Below are 21,811 nucleotides of genomic sequence, written 5' to 3' on the forward strand. Positions count from 1 at the left end.
GAAGAACAGAGAAAAGAAAAATGAAGAAAGTGAAAAAAATGCTTCAATATGCATTCAGACACCATCACTTTTTTATTTTTGCTACATGGCTAATATGGATATATCTTTTGCATGATTTCACATGTTTAATTGATATCATACTTCTTGCTTTCACAATTGGTGTGGGAAAGTGGGAGGGAGGAAGAAAATTCAGAACTCAAAAAAAATTTAACTGAATATTAAAAATAAATAATTTTTAAAATAAAAACATTAGTTTTAAAAAAAGTTATGAGGGAAATGACTTCCTTTCTGAATCTGTAAAAGTTATACCCCTAGACCAGAGATACTTAAGGAGTACTGGTAGACATAATTCTAATCAGATATTCCTTTTGAAAATTTGAGAAGAGTGTTCAGCCTTGTGGTACTCCTGGAGTCTTCTTTTCACCCCATCCTCCAGCTAACTTCTTGGAAGTATAAGCATGATCTCTGACTCTCATTCTCTCTTCATAAAATGAATGGATTTCAGAGATATCTTTCCCTATCCACGTCACCATGTCAAAATTCCAAATCCCATGACTCCATCCCCCAATGAATTCCTTTCAGGAACTCAGATTTAGAGCTATTAGGAACTTTAAAAGGATTAAATCTAAATCTTTCCTTGTTCAGATCAAGCATTTAAGTGGTATACTTGGGGGTCACACTGTGCATATCTGAATCAGGAACTGAATCCAGATTGTCTTGACTTCAAATCCTGAATCTTTTCCCTTATGTATCAAAATCCTTGCCTTTCAACATCACTCCACCTTGTTGTCCAGAGATGGAATTCTTACCATTATTATAGGTTGTCCCATAACAGAAAGAGCACTTGTTCTTGAACTCGAAAGACATAAGTTTAAATCCTAGCTATTTCACTTGCCATTTTATATGAGACTACTGATATTTAAAGGGATGTTATCTCCTCCAAAGTGAGAGAATCCCAAAATCACACAGTTGGAAAGGATCTCAGAGGTCAAAGTCCATCTCTGAGCAGCCATCTCATTTTGGCATTAACTCTGCACCCTCAAAGACTATGCTAATAGAGCATTTTGTCTTTGTGTTGTTCATTCCTCATGACCTCATTTAAGGTTTTCTTGGCAAAGATACTGGAGTGGTTTACCATTTCCTTCTCTAGCTCATTTTATAGATGAGGAAACTAAGAGTTAAATGACTTACCCAGAGTCACAAAGCTAGAACGTATCTGAGGCCTAATCTCAGGTCTTATTGACTCCAGACCTGGAGCTCTATCTACCGTGCTACATAGTTTTCCTACAGCATTGACAAGTCCTGCTAAACAGGAAATGTTTTGAGAGTATGCCAGACAATTAATTAATATCCTAATATGAACCCCCATCTAATTGCGTTCAGAAGTCTTCACCTGATTATTAGTCACAGTCAGTGACACACTTATGGTATAAGAACCAGAATTTTGCCCCAGTGCCAAATTCAGGTGACTTTGACAATATTTTCAATCCTACCGAGGCATAAAAACAACAAACTAACCAATTAAAAGTGAAAATGAAAAAATGAGGGAAATGGAGGGTAGAGGATAGAATTAGATCTCCTCTCTCAGTATCTGCTTCCCCATTCCCAAGTCAAACAACTGCCCCCACCCACCTTGCCACCTCTCTCTCACACACACATGCTGGGTAGGGAGTGAAAGAAGTTGTAATATGAATTTATTCATGAGGAAGTATGTCCAAGAGGAGGTTAAAATGGTTCTCATTTGTTGCCTGGTAACACATTTATGCCCTTGGGGAGAAATACAAATTAACATTGTTAAAACTCTTTTTACCCAGTGTCCTTGGCCCTCACCTGACTGAGTTTTAGCAGAATAGACCTTAGCTAGTCCATTGAAATCTAATTCCTAGAATCCTGTGCGAATTAACCCTTCCGGGGAAGGTCCGGAAATGGATTGATTGCGACACCAAGGGCAGGTTATTTTTTCCAGTTTCTCCAGCCTACCTATTTCAGCAGTGGCTTCACTCTCTCCTTAAGCTGACAGGTAAGTGAGTATTGTTTCTGGTTCAAACTGTGTCCACTTGAAAGGGGTGCAACTGGCCTGGGAGCCATAAATAGCTATCTCAAAGTAACTTGTCCTAACACTAGTCAACTCAAAACATCCTCCTCTCCTTCAAACCTTATTGTTCTGGGCCCTAAGGACCAATGCTTAACTGTAGCCCAGTCTGGGTCCTCCTTCCCACTTCAAACTCACCAATGGCTAAATATCCTGATGGCTATTTAGTACCAGGGACTGTGTCCAGGGCAGTTAGCCTTTTTACTGTAGTGCAGCTGAAAGAACTCTTCACTAGTCAAAAGATCTGGATTCAAATCCTGACTTTTACTGCCTGTGTGACTTTGAGTGACTTTACTTTTTCTTTTCCTCATCTGTGAGGAAATGAAAAGGATGGTCTTGATTAACTGTGAAGTTCTAAATTCCGTGATCCATTTGATTGAGAGTCCATGAAAACTAAGGCCAAATCCCATGAGTCTCTTTCTTAGGTTTACCATGCCCAATATTATTGTATAAAACCAAGAGCATGACCCATGGCTTCAAATACTGAATTTCTCTGCTTAGTCTTACCTTCCCACTGCTTTGTTCTATATTTTTTATATTTTTATTTGATTTTTTGAAATGATTTTTGTTTCATTACATATTTTCCAATTGCATGTAAAAAAAGTTAACAATCGTTTTTTAAATTTTGAGTTCCAAATTCTCTCCTTCTTTCCTGTCCCCCTCCTCCTCATGAAAAGACAAGAAATTTTATTTCAATTATACACATGAGGTCATGCAAAACATATTTCAATATTAAGTCATGTTGCAAAGGAAAACACAAATGAAATACAAATAAAGGTAGTAAAAAGAAGTATGCCTCAATTTGCATTCAGAGTTCATCAGCATTCTCTCTAGAAATGAATAGAAATTTTTTATCATAGGTCCTTTGAAATTATTTTGGATCATTATCTTGATCAGAATAGCTAAATCTTTCCCAGCTGATCATCCTAACAATGTCTACAATATTCTTCTGATTCTATTCATTTCACTTTGCATCAGTTTATATGTCTTCCAATAATTTTTTGAGAGTTTGTTCATCATTTCCAATAGCACAATAGTATTCCGTCATGTCCCACTACTTATTCAAATATCCCCCAACTGATGAGCACCCCGTCAATTTCTAATTCTTTTCCACCACAAAAAGAACTGCTATAAATATTTTTGTACAAAGACATCCTTTTGGGAAGAGTTCCAAATTGTTCTCCAGAATGATTGAACTAGTTGTGGTCTAGTGCACTAGTGTCCCAATTTTTCCACTTCCCCTACAACATTTGTCATTTTCTTTTTCTATCATGTTAGCCAATATGGCAAGTGTGAAGTGGTATCTCAAAGTTGTTTTAATAATAACAGAGCACTTTTCCATGTGACTATTGATAGTTTTGATTTCTTTGTCTGAAAATTGCTTCTTCATATACTTTTACCATTTATCAAAAGGGGAATGCCTCTTATTTTTTTACAAATTTGATTCAGTTCCCAATATATTTGAGAAATGAGCCCTTTATCAAAGAAATGCTGCAAATTTTCCCTCCAATTTCCTGTTTTCTTTCTAATTTTGGCTGCGTTAGTTTTGTTTGTGCAAAAACTTTGTAATTTCACATAATCAAAATTATCTGTTTTACTTCCTATTATCCCCTTGAGATCTTGTGTGGTCATAAACTCTTCCTTTTCCGTAGAAAAGGTACATTTTCCCATGTTCCCCTAATTTGTTTATAATAACACCCTTTATGTTTAAATCATCTATCCATTTTGACCTTGTCTTTGTATACATTATGAGATGTTGTTGTATATCTAGTTTCTGTCAAACTACTTTCCAGTTTTCCCAATGATTACCTTATAATTGCATTCTTATCCCCAAAACTTGTGTCTTTGGGTTTTTAAAATACTAGATAACTGGATATTTACTACCATGTATTGTGCACCTAACCTACACCACTGATCCACCACTCTATTTCTGAGCCAGTACCAGATTGTTTTGATCATTACTGCTTTGTAACACAGTTTAAGATCTGCTACTCTTAGTCCACCTTCCTTCACCTTTTTTTCATTGATTCCCTTGATATTTTTGACCTTTTGTTGTTTCAGTTGAATTTCTTACTATTTTTTCTAGTTCAATAAAATAATTGTTTTTTAGTTTGGTACAACACTGAATAAATAAATTCATTTAGGTAGAATTGTCATTTTATTATATTGGTTCAGCCTACCCATGAGCAATTAATATTTCTCCAGTTGTTGAAATCTGTCTTAATTTTTGTGAAAAGTATTTATTATTGTGTTCATATAACGCCTGAGTTTGTCTTGGTATGTAGACTTCCAAATATGTTATATTGTCTGCAGTTATTTTAAATAGAATTTCTCTTTCAATCTCTTCCTGCTGGACGTTGTTAGTAATATATAGAAATACTGATGATTTATGTGGAGTTATTTGGTATCCTGCAACTTTAGTGAAGTTGTTGTTTCAACTCATTTTTTTAGTTGATTCCCTGGGATTCTCTAAATATACAATCATATTATTTGCTAAGAGTGATAGTCTTGTTTACTCATTGCCTATTTTTATTCCAACAATTTTTTTCTAATTGCTCTAGCTATCGTTTTCAGTACAATATTGATTATTAGTGGTGGTAATAGACACCCTTACTTCACACCTGATCTTATCAATACAGAGTCAAGTTTATCCCTATTACAGATCATGATTGTTCTTGGTTTTAGATATATACTACTTATTATTTTAAGACAGGCTCCATTGATTCTTACATTTTCTAGTGTGGTTAGTAGGAATGAGTGTTGTATTTTGTCAAAGTCTTTTTCTGTGTCTATTGATATAATCATATTATTTTTGGTTGTTATTGATGTGATCAATTATGCTGATAGCTTTCCTAATATTGAACCAACTCTTCAATCCTGGTATAAATCCCACTTAGTCATAGTGTAGAATCTTTGTGATATACTGCTGAAATCTCTTTATAGTGTTTTATTTTAAATTTTTTTCCATCAAAATTCATTAAGGAGATTGGTCTATAATTTTCTTCCTCTGTTTTTGCTCTCCCTGTCATAGGTATCAAAACCACATTTGTGTCATAAAATAAGTTTGCTAGGGCTCTTTCTTTACTTATTTTTTTTTTCAAATAGTTTGTGTAGTATTGAGATTAAGTATTCCTTAAATGTGTGGTAGAATTTGCTTGTGAATCCATCTCATCCTGGGGATTTTTTCTTGTTAAATTCATTTACAGCCTGTTCTATATCTTTTTTTTTCCTAAAATAGCACTGTTTAATTTTCTACTTCCTCTTCTGTTAATCTGGGTAGTTTATATTTTTGTAAATTTTAATCCATTTCACTTAGATTCTCAGTTTTACTGGCTTACAGTTGGGCAAAATAACTTCTAATGATGACTTCATTTTCATTAGTGATAAATTCACCTTTTTCATTTGTGATACTAGTAATTTAGTTTTCTTTCTGTTTTTCATCAAATTGATCAATACTTTATCTACTTCATTTTCTTTTATTAAACCAGCTCCTAGTTTTATTTATTATTTGATTTTTTACTTTTGATTGTACTAATCCCTCCTTCAATTTTCAGGATTGTCATTTTTATGTTTAATTTGGTGATTTTTATCTTGTTCTTTTTCTCGCTTTTAGTTGTTATATTTTTTTGTTATTGCATTCCCAGTTCATTAATCTTCTCTTTTTCTGATGTATTTATAGATATAAATTTTCCCCTAAATACTGCTTTGACTACATTCCACAAATTTTGAAATGCTGTCTCATTGTCATTTTCTTTAATGGCAAGCAATATATCAATTACACATGTGAAATCATGTAAATCATATTTCCATATTATCTATAATTCAAAAAGGAAAGCAAGAACAAAGTAAAAATATATATTCAGAGTTCATCTGGTCTCTCTCTAGAGGTAGATGGCACTTTTTCATCATAAGTTCTTTGAAATTTTCTTACATCATTGTAACCAATGTTAACTTAGATCAAAGTAACCAAGTCTTTCCCAGTTAATCATCATTTCAGTATTGTTGTTACTGTGCACAGTGATTTCCTGGTTCTTCTCATTTCATTTTGAATCAGTTCATAAAGGTCTTGCCATGTTTTTTTAAACCACCCTCCTTCAAAATTCCCACAGCACAATTGTACTCCATCACAATCATATGTCACAACTTTTTCAGACATTCCTCAATTGATGAGCATCACCTTGATTTCCAATTCTTTGACACCATAAAAAGAACTGCTAAAAATGTTTTTCTATAGAGAGGTTCTTTTCCTTTTTGTTTGATCTCATTTGAGTGTAGACCTAGCAACAGCATTGCTGGGTCAAAGGCTATGCATAGATTTATAGCCCTTTGAGGCTATAAACTATAATCGAGAATGGTTAGATCTCTATTCCACAAACATTTCATTCCCACCAATATTTACCATTTCTGATAGGTAAAAGATGGTATATCAGAATTGATTTAATGTATCTTTCTCTAATCAACAGTGAGTTAGAGCATTTTTTCATATGATAATAGCTCTTCTAAAAAAGCACCTATTTATATCCTTTGACAATTTATCAATTGGGGAATGGTTTTTATTTTTATAAATTTGATTCAGTTCTGTATTCAGTCAATATTTGAGAAATGAGACCTTTATCAGAAAAATTTGCTATAAAATATTTTGATATTACTTCATTTTCTATGATACCTTTTAAAAACATTTCAATAGTTATCCCTTTTAATTAGATCTATTTTTGCTTTTGCTTTGTCTAAAATCATGATTGCTACCCTTTGCTTCTCCCTCCCCCCCACTTTTTTCAGCTCAGTTGAAGCATCTCAAATTCTGCTCCAGCCCCTTACTTTAACTTTTTGTGTGTCTCTCTGTTTCAGGTATATCTCTTGTAAACAACATATTGTTGGATTCTGGTTTCTAATCCATTCTGCTATCTACTTGGATTTTATGGGTGAGTTCTTCCCATTCACATTCTTAGTTATTATTACTAACTATACATTTCCCTCCATCCTATTTTCTTCAATGCACCCTTCTCTATCTCTTTTTACCCTGTCCCTCTTCTGAAGTCTATTTTAATTCTGACCATTGCCTTCTTTTATCTGCCTTCTCTTTTACCACTTCCACCCTTTCTTTTATTACCTCCCCCTTATACTTCCCTATGAGGCAAGATAGATTTCTATTACCAATAGAGAATGTATTTATATATTTCCTTGTTTGAACCAATTTAGATGTGAGTGAGATTCAAACATTGCTTTCCCCCCACATACAACATTTTCCCTCTACTTAAAAGCTCTTCCTTGAGCAATTTTATGTAAAATAATTTTCCCCATTTTTCCTTTCCCTTCCCTCTTCTCTCAGGGCATCCTTCTTTCTCACCTATTCATTTTTTATATCATCCCAACATAATTGAAACATTCCTGCATCCTCATTCTATGAAGAATCCTTCTAACTATCCTAAAATGATGAAATTCTTAGAAGATACATGTAACATCCTCCCACAAAGAACCCTAAATGATGTAACCTTATTGAGTCTCTGATGATTTCCTTTTCATATTTACTTTTCTTATGCTTCTCTTGGATCTTGAATTTAAGAAGTAAGATTTTCTACTCAGCTCTGGTCTTTTCAGCAGGAATTCTTGAAAATCCTCTATTTCATTAAGTATCCATTTTTTTCCTTGAAGGATTTTATTTAGGTTTGCTGATTACAGGTTGTAATCCTAGCTCCTTTTCCTGCCACAATATCTTATTCCAAACCCTGCTATATTGTGGAAGTTGCTAATCTTATTTGATTCTGACTGTGACTCCATAATATTTGAATGGTTTCTTTTTTTGTTGCTTAAAGTATTTTCTTTTTGATCTGGGAGCTCTGGAATTGGGTTATAATATTCCTGGCAGTTTTTCATTTTGAAATTTCTTTCAGGTGGTGATAGCTAGATTCTTTCAATTTCTATTTTACCCTCTGGTTCTAGGATATCAGGTAAATTTTCCTTGATAGTTTTTAAAATATGATGTCTAAGCTCTTTTTTTATCATGGCTTTCAGGTAATTCAATAATTCTTAAATTATTTATCCTCAGTTTATTTTCCAGGCCAGTTCTTTTTCCAATGAGCTAGTTTACATATTCTATTTTTTTCCATTCTTTTGATTTTGTTTTGTTGTTTCTTGATTTCTCATGGAACCATTAGCTTCCACTTGCCTAATTCTGCTTTTTAGGGAGTTCTTTTCTTCAATGAATTTTTATACGTCTATTCCCATTTGATTAATTCTGCTTTTTAAGGTGTTATTTTCTTCTGTTATTTTTGTACCTTTTTTTAGCACATTGTTAATTGTCTTTTTCATAATTTTCTTCCTTTGCTATCATTTCTTTATCTTATTTTTCCTCTACCATTCTTATTTGACTATGAAAATCATTTTTTCGCTCTTCTAGCAATTTTTTTGGACTTTTATCCAATTTGCTTTTTTTTATTTGAGACTGCTTGTGGCTATTTTGACTTTATAGTCTTCATTTGGTATTTGTCTTGATCTTCCTTGTCACTATAGTAGCTTTTTATGATCAGATCTTTTTTATATTGTTACCTCATTTTTCCACCCTGTTTCTTGATTTGGAACTTTATGTTAATGTTGGGCTCTGTTCCCAGGAGTAGGGGGTGAGGGGCTCTGTCTCAAACTTCAGACTTTTTTGAGCTGCTATTTTCAGAGTTAGTTCTGGACATTTGGAAGTTTTCAGTGCTTCCAAGAAGGTGTGATCTGAAGAGAGGTGTGATCCCTGCTCTCTTGGTCTACACTTTGGTCCTTACCCAAGAAAGGACCCTAAACTCTTGGGATTACAATCAATACTGCCCCTCAGGACTTCCACTTTCCCTTGACTGAAAATACTCCTCTTTGACCTTGAATTATGACCCAGAGGTTTGTACAGGAAATGGAGTTGCCAAACACTATATGTTCCTACATCTAGTACTAGCACAAGAATATGCTGTAATCTCCTTCTGACCAGTTGCCAGACACCGTATCATCTTTGACTTGAGAGTACCTGAATCTGCTGCTACTTCCATTTCTACCACCTAGTCCCTAGTTTTTCATCCACATGGGCTCCAGATCAGCCTCCTCTCCCATGTCACAGATCTCTTTTTCCAATCTCTTATGTGTTTTGGTTGGAAGAATGCCTTACTCTAATGTTTCATTGGCTCTGCCAGTACAAAACTCTATTTGAGGCATTATTTTAAAGTTGTTTGGAAGGGAATGTTGGGAGAGATCAACTTTCTCTATTCTGCCATCTTAACTCTACTCCCCAGAAGTTGCCTATGCTCTATAGACATATAGGTGTGAGCACGAGTCCATCTGGGCTACAGAAGACTAGCTTTAGGGAGAATTCAAATCAGTCAGCATTCATTAAATATTCACTATAGGAAAAGGAAGAATGACACAAGAGAAAACACTGGATTTGGAGTTGGAGGATGGGTTTGATTTCTGTTTCTTTTTCTTTCTAGTTGTATCATATTGGACAAATCACTTCTTTTCTGGGACTCAGTTCCTCCTCTATAAAATCAAGGGGTTGTATTTGGAGTTTACAAAGGTATATCTTATATACAAAGGTATAAATCTTATAATCTTATGAATCTAATACTCTAGAAGAAAAAAGAAATATAGGACATGAATCTTCTTTGTCCAAAAGACCTAATAATTTACAGTAAAACCCAGGTGAGAACATTATGAGTGTGGCCCCCAGGTAAGAACACAGCTGTGTAACTCCCCAGTCAAAAACACTATAAGGTCATTCCCATAATTGATAATACCCTGAGGACCAGATTTCTTCAGGGAGAATCACCACACAGTGACAGGGAACTAAAATGCTCCAAAGGGAGTCAAAGCATTACAAGGAGTAAAGACAGCGAACCTTCCACTTGTCTACTATCAATGGAGCTGCTCCTCCATTACATCCCCTCTTGCTACAAATTCTCAGCTCTTCTTTATCTTTTGGTTCCAGTGATACCAAATCCGTAACTGCCTACAACTGTCACACTTCCCTTCATATCCCCAGAATCCTATTCTCTCATCCTGATCCTCATCCATCTTAACCTAAACTCTCCCATGACCTAATCCAGTTCTTTCTGCCTATTCTATTGTGCTCCCTGGAATTTTTATTCCATAATAAACAAACTTCCCCTCAACTAAAACACCTTCCTCTCATACTTCTTCCATTTTTTGACAAACACCTGATTCCACCAGGTAATACCATATCCTTTTCAGAATACCAGAACACCAAGACACCAGTGTTTATTCTCTCATATGTTGTTTCCCCTACAGCACACTGGATTTGCCAAAGCAAAGTAAGAATACATCTTGCTTCCCACTGCTAATTTCTCATTCTCTGTCTACTACTTTCACTAAACAGCTTTTCCTCTTTTAAGGTTTGCTCTACTCAGGAGTGTGCTAGAGCCAGATTGAACCAGCTCCCAAGAACTGATTGTTAAATTTTCAGTGTGAGCATTTACATCTCAGAAATAGGTAAATGCTACAAATCAGGTCTTGATTTATTGTAGGGCTTCTTGTGTAGACTTAAGAAAGTGAAAGAAAAATGTCAATAATGTAGATTAAACTTAAAATTGTGTTGTGCATACTTTTTTTGAAAAGCCAGTTGTTAATTATCAACTCACACCTGACTCTACCCAGAGATGTCACACAGTCCACATTCTGGTGTTAGTTATCTATCAGCCACTAGATCATTCTCTCCTTTCTCAAGGTTCATATGTTCTTCTCAACCTTAGCTCATGCCCTTATATGAAGGGACTTCAGCATAATTGTACCTGTTATTATTCCTTTAAATACTATAAATTCTCAGCCCTTCCCTTTAACTCCCTTGACAGATTCCTCTACTCCATCTAAACTATACTCAGGGATGGTCACAATCTTGTTTCTGTCATCATTCATAAGTAATCAACTTCCATGATCATGAAATCTTAAAGTTTGAAATTTTATTACAATCTCTTCCCTTTCATTCTCTTCCCATGCCTTACACCTCCTAAATATATTTTTCATACTCACCTTGACCTCCAAGCCCTTGATTTCTCAATCCTTTCCCAGGACATCATCTAAGCTCTGGTTTCTCATTCTCTCCTTCCAAACTTTAAAACTAGTTATTTTAGCTTCATGCTATCTAATATCAGTTGGGCCCTAATTGATTCTATCACACTACCCATAGCATTTGTTCCAAGCTTCTACTTTGGGGCTCCCACACTACCTTCTCTCCTGGCCCTTTCAGTTGAAAGTATTATATCATATCTCATTGGAAAAATAAGGGCTGCATGCGCTATTTCCTTTTTCTTCCTTTCCAAATCTCTCAAAAGCACTTTACACCATCCCTTATTCTTTTTCAATTATTCAAGTTTCTAAAGAAGAGGTAGCACTTTCCTCATCAAAATCAACTTCTCAGCCACCTTTGTTACATAAGTATCAAGATCCTGTATAATTGTGGATATTCCCAAAACTTTGGTCCTAGATCCCTTTCTCTTCTTTCTCTACATTTTCTCCCTTGGTGATCTCATCAGCTTCTATAAATTTAATTATCATTTCTATGAAGATGAATGACATACATAATATGTAAATATCTGTCACCCAGGTGACAAAGTAGATAGAGTGCTAAATCTGGAATCAAAAAGAGAGAAAGGCATCTAGCAAGTAAACCCCAAGTTAACTGGGCAGCCTCTGGCCATCCAAATTTACCTTCCTTTGGAGTGGAGAAGGAAGGGGAAAGGGAGACAGAAGGGAGAGGATGACCTGAGTTACCCATCTAGCTGGGTTCCCATTCAGGCAGCTCAGTCTACTCACAGGTTGTGTTTACCCTTCATTTTCCAAGAAGACCATGACATCAGAGAAATGATCTTTGGGAACTTTCTCTTTGCAAGAAGTTTCATGTGCTAAATGAGACTCTGGGCAGCCTTTAAGGAGCCACCTGGCTTTGAAAACCCAGATGTTGGTGCATCTCTCTCTGGTAACTATATATATATATGTATTAGTCAGATAGTTGGATCTGTCTGTTGATCTGTGATGTATGTATTGCTTATGGTCAGTCAGAAGCCCTGTCTGCTGGTCTTTATTTCTCTGCTTGTATTTTCTCTGTTGGTATATGTGATTAAAGAAAATTATTGACCCCTCAAAAGTGGCTTTCCTTTTACAAAAGCAGATCTAAGAACCTGTGCTAACAGGCCATCTTGGATGTGTCTAGGTGCTTGTTGATACACTTAGTTAAAAGAGAATTTGTTCCCTCATACTTTCAGCTCCTAAAAAAATTCCATGCTATTTGTTTGCTATCTTTGAAGGCCTACAGACTGACCTGGCACATTTCCACAAGATACACTTTCCATCTTTGCCTGTCCTTACATAATTATGGAAGGTCTTATCTCCCTCCTGGGAACCAGGGTGTCTACTATCCCTGGTTCACTATCAATAGTCTCAGGATACAGATGGGTCCCATAAGTCAAGCATTCCTCGAAGACACAGAAAGGAGTTCGTAACCCCACATGAATGCTAGCACATTCTACTTAATATAACTAATCAGGTTGTCCTCACCCCTGTGATGTTATGAATCCTATAAACAATTGTATTATTTTTCTCACCTATCCAGTTCTATTCTTTGTTCTATGCTTATAAAAGGCAGCTGCATCTTCTCCTCAGGATCATTTGCCAACCTAAGGTAGGACTAACTGAGACCTAGTTGATTTACTTTGCTACTTAGAATAGTTTATTTCACAGTGATACTTTAAATTATATTCCTTAAGGACACAAATGTATGAAAATTAATCATTAAATGACAGGGGGTTTTTTGGTTTGTTTTTGTTTTTCTTCAAAAAAGAAATTATCTTCCATCTTATCTGAAAACTTTGATGTCATTTTATATGAATCTTTTCTTATTGCTCTTAGAATGTGATATAATATATACCCTTCTTACAAAATAAATTTGAAAACAAATAAATTATAATTTTATATAATAGCTAATAATGACAATAGCTAGCATTTATATAGCACTTACTATGTGCCAGCTCAAAAGAAATGTGAGATGAGCAAATTTAGAGACATCTGCACTCCAAATGTTCATATGTACTATTTGTGCCCAACCTGTGGTACAGCCTTCTGAGCTCTGAACAGCCACAGTTGGTCTGATAAGCCACAGTTGTACATACTGTACCTTTACCCTGACATAGCGATGTCATTTTGGTTGGTCCTCTTTAAGCACAAAGAACAACAACTACTGTGCATTACACACTGCACTAAGTGCTTTACAGTTATCATCTCATTTGACACTCACAACGATCCTGGGAAGACGTGCTATTTTTATCTTCATTTTATAGGTGAGAAAACTGAAGCAGAGAGTGGTTAAGTGACTTGCCTGAGGTCAAAAGTTAATAAGTAGTTGAGGTCAGATTTGAATTTAGGTCTTTCTGGATCCAAGTCCAGCACTCTATCTACTTTGCCACCTACTTGCTTTATATAATGAGACTGATATCATGTTTATATACTTATATAAGACACATAAAATAATATATAATAAATATTCTTCTATAGTTATATATTGTTACATATGTTATATGATGTATAATTTTATAAAATTATAAATAAATCTGTCATTTTCTTACCTTAGGAAAGTTACAGTAAATATTCTTCTTTCTCGACCTTTTTTTAACCTAGAGAAAAGATGTATTGAATATGAAAACAAGAAAATATCATTTCCTGCATTCCATTTCATGTAGAATAAATTTCAGTGGTATACAGATCAAAATTAGGGATCAACTGAAGCAACTGGGGGTAGTGTACTTAAGAAACCTGAGGATGAAATTTACTTCCATGAGTAACTTAAAGCATTCCCTTACTAGGTGCGGCCCCACACATCACTTTTGACTTCTCTTACTTTCTCAGAAATAATAGCTCTCATCCACTTAGTTTTCTTATGAACTCTTATGGATTTCTTGTCACCACCGTAGTCCTTTGCAGACTTTTTTTATTTATTTTTTTAAATCTAAATTTATTTATTTAAGTTTTCAACATTCATTTCCACAAAATTTTGGGTTCCAAATTTTCTCCCCATTTCTCCCCTCCCCCCACCTCAAACCACTGAGCATTCTAATTATCCCTGTCACCAATCTGCCCTCCCTTCTAACATCTCTCCCTTCTCTTATCCCCATCCTCTCTTTTGTCCTGTAGGGCAAGATAACTTTCTATATCCTATTACCTGTATTTCTCATTTCCTGGTTGTACGCAAGAACAATACTCAACAGTTGTTCCTAAAACTTTGAGTTCCAACTTCGCTTCTTCTCTCCCTCCCCACTCATCCCCTTTGGGAATGCAAACAATTCAATATAGGACATATCTGTGCAGTTTTGCAAATGACTTTCATAATAGTCATGTTGTATAAGACTAACTATATTTCCCTCCATCCTTTCTTGCCCCCCATTTCTTCTGCTCCTTCTTTGACCCTGTCCCTCCCCAAGAGTGTTGACTTCTAATTGCTCCCTCCTCGCATTGCCCTCCCTTCCATCCTTCCCCCCAACCCTGCTTATCCCCTTCTCCCCCACTATCCTCTATTGTAAGATAAGTTTTCATACCAAAATGAGTGTGCATTTTATTCCTTCCTTGAGTCAAATGTGATGAGAGTAAGCTTCATGTTTTTTCTCTCATCTCCTCTTTTTCCCTCCACTGAAAAGTCTTTTACTTGCCTCTTTTATGAGAGATAATTTGCCCCATTCCGTTTCTCCCTTTCTCCTTCCAATATATTTCTCTCTCACCCCTTAATTTCACTTTTTTAAGATATGATCCCATGCTATTCAATTCCTCCTGTGCTCTGTCTGTGTGTGTGTGTTTCTGTGTGTGTGTGTGTGTGTGTGTGTGTGTGTGTGTGTGCAATCTCATCAACTACTCAGATACTGAAAAAAGTTTCAAGAGTTACAAATATTGTCTTTCCATGTAGGAATGTAAACAGTTCAACTTTAGTAAATCCCTTATGATTTCTCTTTGCTGTTTACCTTTTCATGCTTTTCTTGATTCTTGTGTTTGAAAGTCAGATTTTCTTTTCAGCTCTGGATTTTTCATCAAGAATGCTTGAAAGTCCTCTACTTCATTGAAAGACCATTTTTTCCCCTGAAGTATTATACTCAGTTTTGCTGGGTAGGTGATTCTTGGTTTTAGTCCCAGTTCCTTTGACTTCTAGAATATCATATTCCATGCCCTTTGATCCCTTAATGTAGAAGCTGCTAGATCTTGTGTTACATTGTAACAGAATTGTATTTGTGGATTATATTTCCACAATACTTGAATTGTTTCTTTCTAGCTGCTTGCAATATTTTCTCCTTGACCTGGGAACTCTGGAATTTGGCCACAATGTTCCTAGGAGTTTCTCTTTTTGGATCTCTTTCAGGAGGTGATCAGTGGATTCTTTCAATATTTGTTTTGTCCCCTGTTTCTAGAATATCAGGGAAGTTTTCCTTGATAATTTCATGAAAGATGATGTCTAGGTTCTTTTTTTTGATCATGGCTTCTAGGTAGTCCCATAATTTTTTAAATTGTCTCTTCTGGATCTATTTTCCTGGTCAGTTGTTTTTCCAATGAGATATTTCACATTATCTTCCATTTTTTCATTCTTTTGGTTTTGTTTTGTGATTTCTTGGTTTCTCATAAAGTCATTAGCCTCCATCTGTGCCATTCTAATTTTTGAAGAACTATTTTCTTCAGTGAGCTTTTGAACCTCCTTTTCCATTTGACTAATTCTGCCTTTTAGAGCATTCTTCTCCTCATTGGCTTTTTGGACCTCTTTTGCCAGTTGAGTTAGCCTATTTTTAAAGGTGTTATTTTCTTCAGCATTTTTTGGGGTCTCCTTTAGCAAAGTGTTGACCCACTTTTCTTGCATCTCTTTCTTTTCTCTTCCCAATTTTTCCTTCACCTCTCTTACTTGATTTTCAAAATCCTTTTTGAGTTCTTCCATGTCCTGAGACGATTGAATATTCATTTGGATGTTTAGGATACAGAAGCCTTGACTTTTATGTCTTTCTCTAATGGTAAGCATTGTTCTTCCTCATCTGAAAAGATGGGAGAAGATATCTGTTCACAAAGAAAGTAGCCTTCTACAGTCTTATTTTTTTTCCCTTTTTGGGGCATTTTTCCCAACCAGTTACTTGACTTTTGGGTCTTTTGTCAAGAGTAGGGTATACTCTGGGAATCTGTAAGATCTCAGTTCCTCCTAGGTGGCACAATCAAGTGTGTACACTGGTCTGGGAGCTGGGACAGATTTTTGTGCCCAGAATCTTAGCAGAGTTTCCTCTCCACAGCCACCTGGCCTCCAGTTCCACCAAGCCAGCCCTTGGGGGCTGAGATGCAGTTAAGCTGTAGGGGCAGGGCTGCCATTCAGTGTGAGATAAAGATCAGTTCCCTCAGAGTCTCCATACAGGGCTGAGGTAAGAATGGGCTGCTCAGTGCCCCCAGGGGTTTTACGATCCAACAATGGATGCGGGCTGCTGTGGGAACAGCTTCCTGCCCAATGTGGCCTCCATGGCTGCTGCCTAAGGCCAGAGCTATGGGAAGGCCCTTCTCCCTTCTCAGCCAGCTGAAAAAACCCTGGTGCCTGTGGGTTGAGGGATCTGAGAACCTGCTGCTGCTGTGACTGGGGATTCTGGGAGTGGAGATTCTGCCCCTGAGGTGTTCTCCTCCCAGAGCTGCAACGTTCCCCATGGCCAAGGCTGGGCTGGGCTCCCCTCTGCATCCAGTGCAACAGACACTTCCTGTGGGACTCTCAGGTCACCCTGGGCTAGAAATCTCCTTCACTCTGTTGGTCTCCACTTCTGCTTTTCTAGAATTTGTTGAGAGTCCCTCTCTAGAGGTATTTTTTGGGCTGTGTGGGGAGAGCCTGCATATGTGTGTCTTTCTACTCCACCATCTTGGCTCCGCCCCCCCCCCTAGACTTTTCAACTTAAAAGTGAAGGTGGCCTTTTCAAACTTCAATAATTCGTGGGAATATCAATATCTTGGCACAGAAATGGAAGGCATGACTAAATGTTGAATGAGGACAAGGCACTTAGTCAAATGGAAATCTATCATATTTCTACTTTTGATTAATAACCTTTCAAATACTAAAAATACTAAATACTAAAAAATATCACTGCATGTTTCATGGAAAACATTGCAATATATAAAGATGGGAGCCTGGCTATGAACAGTGATGCTACTAGAATTTTTTTACTGTGTTGCTAATTTGCTTATACATAAAGTTCTAACATCTGCCTTTTATGTGTTGCAATCTGCTGCATGTGCCAAACTGGGACTTCCCCTATCATTTCTCTCCTTACCACTCTTCCTCTGAAGTTCCTTCCTTTCTATCAATCTCCAAACCATCTCCTCATATCCTAGTCCCACCTATTACCTCTCTCCTCCAAACTTACCAATAGCAACATAATATTTGACAGTGAAAAATTTTTCTCTGTCTCAACTATTGTCACACTAATCAATGCTAACAAATTAGAATTAGTGAACAGTAATAAAGCATTCAGTTTTATAATCATAAAACTGCATTTGAAAAAAATTTTATATTTATGTTTAAAATGTACTATTATCTACATTTTATTATATTTTTATTAATTTTGTTAAATATTTCCCAATTGTATTTTAATCTGGATCAGCCCATGGGACACATGTTTGATGTATCTGGTCCAGTCAAACTGACCCTCTTAATATTCTCTATGAATGATACCTCATCTCTGTTCTCTATACTTTTATACTAGCTATCATCCATTCCTGGTATATATTTTCTCCTTATTTCTCCCTCTTTAATTCTCTAGCTTCCTTCAAAACTGGGTTCATATGCCACAGTATGCAAGAAGCATTTCCTAATTCATTCAGCATTCAGGGACTTTCCCCATTACCTTGCAATTATTTTCAATATATTATATATGTTTATATTTTCTCCCCAGATAGAAGGTAAACTTCCACAGATCAAGAAAGCATTTATTTTGTCTGTGTATTCCCAGTGTCTAGCATGTAGCAGACACTTAAGAAATGCTTGTTGATTGATGAATTGATTGAAATTTTATCTTTAAAGAACTCTTTGGAGAATGAATATCAACATTTTCTGAAGAATGTCTGCATAGCTAAGTTTTCTAAACAGCTGAGAGTTTATTACATTAAGCACTAAAACCATTTTTGTTATAACAATATTGCATGCGAAATGTGCTAAAATATGTGAGTTTTGATTTGTTTGTTTATCTCTTCATATTCTTTTTATACACTATAGGTAGAATGTAGTTTACCTCCCCTTTTTGAGGATTCAGGGCTATCATTATGAACAATGATCGTCTTTTGCTTTAATAACATCAGGAGTCAATGAAAGATATATTACCTTGACAGAAAATAGTTTTTGAGTTTATTTTTGTCTGCTAAAAATAGATTTTCTATTTCTCCATCATTGTCAGACTGCCAGAATCTGCTCCATTTTGTTTTCAGTATGCTTACCTATAGAAACCCATCTCCCCTATTTCAGATAACTGCTATGGGCTTACTAATCATATAGCTAAGTTTGTTAGTATTATGTGTAAAGTAAGAGTGAATGTACTCTAAGAAAGATCCTGAAAGACTCCACTATAAAGAAGATTGATGAGTCTTAGAGACTGGACCACCAAGTAATTCTGTATGATTTGGGGCAACATTTGGAGAAGTATCCAATCACTCAATCAAATCAATTAATTTGTTTTTATTAAGTATGAGTGGAGATATAAAGACATAAATAAAACTGTCCCTGTCCCTGGAAGCTTACCTGTGTACATATATATGCACACACAGAAGTATATACAAATTAATCTTGTGCAAAATAATACAAATACAAGATAATTTATTTGGTGGATAGCACTAGCAGCTCAGAGGATCAAGTCAGGCTTTATGGAGGAGGAATTATATGAACTGAGCTTTAAAGGCAACTAGAGATTTTCAGAGCCACAAGTTTAAGTAAAGTAAGGTGTTCCTAAAGCCTAATGCATGTTTCTGAAGAGCTCATCCTTCTTGATGTTTGCCCCTCTGAAGCTCGTGAAAGGAAACGCAACGCCTTGGCTCTACGATCTGCTGATGTGGAACATAAGGCAGACTCAGTGTTGTAATTCCACTTTACTCCTGGATATAGCCCTGGGCAGATTGCTGGGGGTGACCAAATGGAAGGACTGGGGCCTTGAGAAAGAACACTAAGCCCTATTGCGTTGCCCCACTTGTGGTAAGAAGTATTCAATGAAGGGAACTGCAGGGAGGGAGTTTGGGAAATTGGTACTTCGAGGTAGTGAGGTAGAGGGGAAACACAGGGAAGGGTATAATGTGATCATTTTTTCAAACTATTACCAAGATGGTTATTGCCATTTTTATGAGGGAGGAAATCTATTTGATCAGTAGCCATAATGCTATAGAGTTATGACATAAGGATGGACACAGTGTGTTTATTCTATGATGAATTAATAGATGTTTGTTAATGTATTATTTTACACACCTACCATGAGAAAATTATTTCATTAAGTAATGCTCCAATATAGCTCCTCACCTCAAGAATCTTTCATTCTATTAGAGGAGGAAAAGAGGCATATGTGAAGTAGTAAATACAAAGTATACATGAAATAAATCCAGCAATTTCAAGAGTGGAGAAGCTCTAAAAACTGTGGGATGAAGGGAGAAAGAAGGGTCTTGAGGAAGAGATTGTACATGCAGGGAAGTGGGGATTCCAAAGGTTAATAGAGAACATCCCAAGAATCTGAAAGAATTTGTACACAAACATGGGGGCAGTACATAGAATGTCATATATGTGGGGTGGCAAAAATGACCATTTTTTTCTGAAAGTGAGGTTTTATAATGACAAGTAATGTGAAATCAGTCAATAAAGTAGGTTGGACAAATCATGAGGGGATTTAAATTACAGACATAAGGGTGTGAAGCTTGTCTCACAAGTAGAAGGGAGTCATTGAGGCTTTTTGATCAGAGTGACGTGGTCTTAACTATGATTTGTGATATCATTTTGGTAGCTGTGCAGAGAATGGATTGGAAAATGGGAAAACTGATAAAAAGAAGAACAGTAAGGAGGTTTCTGTAATTGTCCATGCAAATGTTGACAAAGAACCTACACAGATATAGGAAAATTAGGAGTAAAGAAGGCTTTAGGGGAAAAGGCAATGAATTCTCTTTCATTCATATTGAGTTCAAAAAACCCATGGGAGATCAGTCAATCAATCAATAAAAGTTTATTAAGCATCTGCTATATGCCAGATGCTGTGATAAGGGCTAGGGATACAAAAAGAGGTAAAAGGCAGTCCTTATCCTCAAGTAGCTGGCAAGAAGTTTATACTTTAGGACTCAAATGAAATGTGGAAGATGGATAGGTAGATCTGGAAGTTGTCTGTAACAAAGATGATATTTTGACCTGTTGGAACTAATGACATCACCAAGAGAGTATATAGAGAAAAGAGGGCCTAAGACAGATCATACATTCACAAGGGGAAGATATAGGTGATAATCCAGCAAAGGAGACTGAGAAGTGAGGGTTCAAGCAAGTAGGGGGAGAATCAGTAGAGATTAATGTCATTAAAACCCAGAGAAGAGAGAGTATAAATAGTATTTCATGCTATAGAAAAGTCATGCAAATCAAGCTGTGAGTGAAGGCCTTTGGACTTATTAGTTAAGAAAACACTTGTAATTTTAGAACAGTTTCAGCTGAGTGGTAGAGTTGAAAGCTAGATTGGATTAATAAATGTTTACTGGATTGGATTGAATTAGATCTCAATGGTTTGAGAAAAAATTTTATGGAAGTCGAATTTTTAACTTACAGCCCTGCAGCAATCAAAAAGTGAATAATGGTCTCATGGGTCAAGAAAACCTTAGTGGGAGGCTGTCTTGTGTATTTTCACAAACTTTCCCTGCATCACTGCTAGATAATCATGAGGCACTGAACAGAACAATTTCCTTCTCAGGAAGACTCTTCAAGTTCTGTTTAGTTACAGAATGTTCTCTGAAGCCACAGGCTCTGTGTTCTGAGAACTAAGGCTACAAAGCAGAAGAAAGGGGATATTGGGGGGGGCCTCTCATCAGTGGAAGGGTTTCAAACTTTTAAGGGCCAACACTCCATTATCAAAGCTGCAGCCAGAAATTTTTATATCAGCAAGCATGCACCAAACAGGAAGCATAGAGCAAGACCTCAATAGAGAGTCTAGGGAGAGTGGTTGGGATAATGGAGAAATTTTACCTTGCCCACTGATGGTTTCCTAGTTTAACTAATTATTCTTACTAATTAGGTATTATTTTCTTTTGCTTCTATAATGCTGAAGAACTTCAAGTGCTATGAATGTCCTCTGTCCTCTATATTCAGTACCCTGGAACAAAGCCCCAGTCACTCCACCCTAGTCATGGCTCTGTCTCACAGATATAAGACCAATGGTCTCTGTTTCTACCCATCTTCTCTTTCTCCAGTCTGTTTCTCATGAGAGAAAAAAAAAGTGGGAATCCTTGAGATCCCCTGATTATGAATGTAAATTGAATAGTAGAAAGGAAATAACTGACTCATCCCAAAGAACCTTCACTGAGTTCATTCCTTCACTCGATGCTTCAAAGAAGGATAGTATTGAATTCTGGCATGGCAAGAAATAGAAACCCTCTTGAATCTATTTTTTTGTCCTGGTTAAATTAAATACATGATCGAGTTATTACCTATAGCTATATGTAGCTGGGTACATGATGGACAAAAAGGAAGTGAGT

At 36.2% G+C, this 21,811-nt stretch overlaps 1 long non-coding RNA gene across 1 annotated transcript; it reads left to right on the forward strand.

Moving 5' to 3' along the window:
• Positions 1 to 1,824: 1,824 nt before the first annotated feature.
• Positions 1,825 to 19,291, forward strand: LOC140520453 (uncharacterized). The gene is made up of 3 exons (XR_011972509.1): positions 1,825 to 2,020; positions 6,941 to 7,014; positions 19,112 to 19,291. It is a non-coding gene; the product is annotated as an uncharacterized lncRNA (long non-coding RNA).
• The last annotated feature ends 2,520 nt before the right edge of the window (positions 19,292 to 21,811 follow it).

The sequence above is a fragment of the Notamacropus eugenii genome, chromosome 1, assembly GCF_028372415.1.
Source record: "Notamacropus eugenii isolate mMacEug1 chromosome 1, mMacEug1.pri_v2, whole genome shotgun sequence".
Lineage (NCBI taxonomy): Eukaryota > Metazoa > Chordata > Mammalia > Diprotodontia > Macropodidae > Notamacropus > Notamacropus eugenii.